This window comes from Aythya fuligula, chromosome 15 (assembly GCF_009819795.1).
Source record: "Aythya fuligula isolate bAytFul2 chromosome 15, bAytFul2.pri, whole genome shotgun sequence".
NCBI lineage: Eukaryota > Metazoa > Chordata > Aves > Anseriformes > Anatidae > Aythya > Aythya fuligula.
The window spans coordinates 9,702,035-9,705,970 of NC_045573.1; positions in this window are offsets into that span (position 1 = coordinate 9,702,035).

The following is a 3,936-nucleotide window of genomic DNA, read 5'->3' on the forward strand; positions in this document are numbered from 1 at the left end:
CCACAAACAATAGGGCCGAGTTAAACCTTGGTGCAGCCGATAAATGGTTTGTCATGCCCTTGCTGCCCAGGGTCACTGTGAAGGGGCCTGAGGTATGCCCCAGGTGCGTTCCTACCCAACAGCATGCACAAACACTTGGTCATGAGGCGTGCCTGGTATTTGCTTCCTGAGTCAAAACAAAAGCACAAATTATCGCGTGCACCTAGATACACCAGCCCACATACATCTGCCCACATGTCACTGAGTATCGCTTGACACACGTGCAGCACGTTTTACAAACTGCTGGATGACAGGCACCCACGCACTGTGGCCCTGAGCCCATCCCGCTTACCTCAGAGATGCACCACCCAGCCTGGAGCAGAGCCCAACCCCACAAAGACTTAATTGGGTGGGCTGCAAGCAGGTAAGCCTTTCCCAGCAACTCTGCAGAAAAAGGCTGGGACTGTAACAGAGTATTTGTGCTTTTCTATCAGAATATTCTTATAAGAGAAATCCAGCCATAGCTATGATGACTTCAGTTGAATAGGGTGAGCGAAATAATCATGCTCTCATGTCAGATATTCAGCAAAATAACTGCATTTTGAGATCATTTGTTCAGAAGTAAATACTGACAAACTATTATAGACTTATTAATAGAAAAATAAATTATGTGCTTAAAATTGGTTAATAGCAATTTGCAGTTCTTTTGTTGCTCAATAAAGTTTTAAGTGGGCAAGTTACAGAAAATAAACCACGTCATCACAGTACATCCCTAGTAATTTGAAAATTCAGTGTACCTGAACATTTGTAATAGTTCTCATCTCATACACTTGTAAAGTACAGCAAAATCTCTGATATGTTAGAGGAAGCTGTTTAGCCTCTCATCCAATTCCAAAACAGTGTAACAGCAGCCTGACAGGTGCCAAAGGCTCAGAGGCACTGCTGTACGGGTGCAATAAATATTAATAAAAATGTTTCTCTAATTACTATCCACTGTCTTGTTTGCAAGAAGCATGAGAACATTTGCCTGTTTCAAAATTAGCAGAGAAGAAAAAAAAAATGATTTTATGCATTTATTTTTATTCTGCTGATGAATAATTAATAACAGGCAGTTTTTGCAGTGCTAGATTTGTTGCTGGTTATTTTGATGAGAATGCTACACTGAGACTTCCATGAGAGCAAACTGAGCAAAAATGTACACGTTGTAAGTTCTGGCAACATTGCATAATGTTATCTTTTGGCAATAGGCTTCTTATGGAAAAACTAGTATTTCAGAGCAGTTTGGTGTGAGCGATCTGGAGCAAGGAAGTCAGAGTAACATGATGTTTTCTTATTTTGGCAAATACATTTGAAAAAATATCCTTTTTAAAAGTGATTTGACATAAAAATAATGAAATACTGTCCATATTTGTTTCACCTTTATTTCAACCTTTCAATATTGCTTTATGTTCTGTTAATTAAAACAATACAAAATTAATTATGCAAGTCATTCTCAGGATATATCCTGCTCATCTTACAGCTAAAGACAAAGACACCTATCTGACCCTATAGCCTAGCAACTGAAGCTTATCAGTGATCTTTAATATTTCCAAAATTTAACCCTCTTATACACAATTTTAACTGATAAAATTCAGTGATGTTAAATCCAACATCTACAACATAAAAATAACGTTAGACATCCATAGCTACCAAAGTAGAACACAAGCATTAAAAAGGCAACCTAAATAGTTAAACCACAACAGACTGACAAAGGATATCGTGGTGATGTTGGCAGCTGTTCTGCAGCTGCTGCTTAAAAAAATGGTTAATTATGATAAATATGAATCCTGGTTGTTAAAAGGAAAAGAGGGGCTAAGGAAATCAAATGGATAATGAACATAGGAGACCACAGATCTAATTACAGGACCTTCAGCTAATAGTGTAGCTTATCACTATGTACAGTTCACAATATATACAAAAAGAAGTAGCTTATTGGCTGGAACATTCATTAGTAAAAGTCAGAGGAAAGAGCTTGGCTTTGCAGTAAAAATTAAGTCATTGACCACAGAACGATGTGCTCTATGGATGGCGCAGGAACTAACCCCCAGCTGTCATTACAAATTAATTATGTTTTTGAGGATTACTGATACTCATAACAAGATATGACAAACATAGGTACTAGAACGCCATATACAAATTCAAATAGTTCTGTCACAGCAGAGTAAGCATTTAACACCAGTGAAACTTATTTCCCTGCATTTAAAGATGTTACATAATTTTCTGCAGTCTGTAGAATTGGATTTGCGTATCACTGCTTTAAAACCCTTTAGATACCTTGAAGCTATCAAATGCTCATTAATAGCACTGCCTTGCTCAGCAAAGCAAAATATAACGCCACTCAAGACCTTGATACCAGCATTCACTCAGCATTACATCCTGAATGAATGATGGTAGCAGGGACAAGATGGGATTTGGATACAAGCGTTGTTCCTAAGACTCTTAACCCTGGTGGTGACTGCAGCCCATTAGGCAAAGGTGAAGATAAAATGATGACCTAGCCAAATACGATGATGTCACTTATGATTAAAAGATACTGGGCCATCAGAGAGAGGCCCCTCACCCTGCTCTTTACCTACCCCACCTTGAGAAGCTCAGCTACCTGCATGCCAAGAAGCAAGGCCCAGCCTGGATGGTACGGATCTGCAGCATGACTTTGTCCTGGCCTTCTGAGGGAATGCTAAGTTGTGAGGGAACTGCTACACTGTGAGATAGGGCTGTGTCTGTGGAGAGAAAATAAAAGTAAAATTACAAATAAAGTAGGATTGTTGAGACAAAGACTGCTGGTAGCTCAAGGAGTGGCCAGCAGACTTCAGGTGTTTTAGCAGGGGGAGGGGAACACACAAATGCCTATCTAGTGGCTTGTTAGCAGCGTGCTGTAGTTTTTGTTAGCTGGTACTTGCTTTACATTTTAAAATCATATATATTCTGCTTGGGAAGTTTCTTTAGATGCAGCTAAAGATGCCCAAAGTGACCCCAAGAAGGACAGTACAGAAGGTTCAGATACTTGGGTTACAATAAACAAATTGACACCTAACTGCTGTCCGCAGGGTTTGGACTATACTTTCTAATCGACTAAAACTATCTGTCCTTTGCAGCCTACCGATATTTTTTTGCATCTGCATGAAAAAGATGTAAGTGAATGCCAAAATTTGGCACAAAGTGTTAAAAAATTGTTATCTCTAAGCATGCAGCTTGACTCTTGTACTTCCTCACGTGCTGCCAGCAGGGCGAGGCTCTCCCAGGGCTGCGGGCACCTCGGTACAAGAACATCGAGGCCCTGGAACAAGTCCAGAGCAGGGCTACGAACCTGGTGAAGGGCCTGGAGCACAAGTCCTGTGAGGAGCGGCTGAGGGAGCTGGGGGGGGTTGGTCTGGAGAAGAGGCGGCTCAGGGCAGACCTCATTGCTCTCTGCAACTGCTTGGAAGGAAGGTGTGGGGATCTGGGGGTCGGCCTCTTCTCACGGGTAACCAGTGATAGGACCAGAGGGAACGGCCTCAAGTTGCGCCAGGGGAGGTTCAGGCTGGAAATGAGGAGACATTGCTGCTCAGAAGAGCAGTCAGGCGTTGGGACGGGCTGCCCGGGGATGTGGTGGTGTCACCGTCCCTGGGGGTGTTCAAGGAAAGGTTGGACGTGGTGCTTGGGGCCATGGTTTAGTGGGTGACGTCGGTGGTAGGGTGATGGTTGCACCAGACGATCTCGCAGCTCTTTTCCAACCCTAACGACTCTCGGATTCTGTCAGGGGCAGCCCCTGGGGCCCGCCCCGCCCCGTTTAAAGCCCGCCCCGCCCCGTTTAAAGCCCGCCCCGGCCTAGCGCGGCCCGGCGGGAGGGGAGGGGGGAGCGGTGCGTCACGACACGACAGTGGCGCTGTGCGGCAGGGCGCTGCTTTCCGGCGCTCGGCGGCGGCGGGGTGGGGGGCG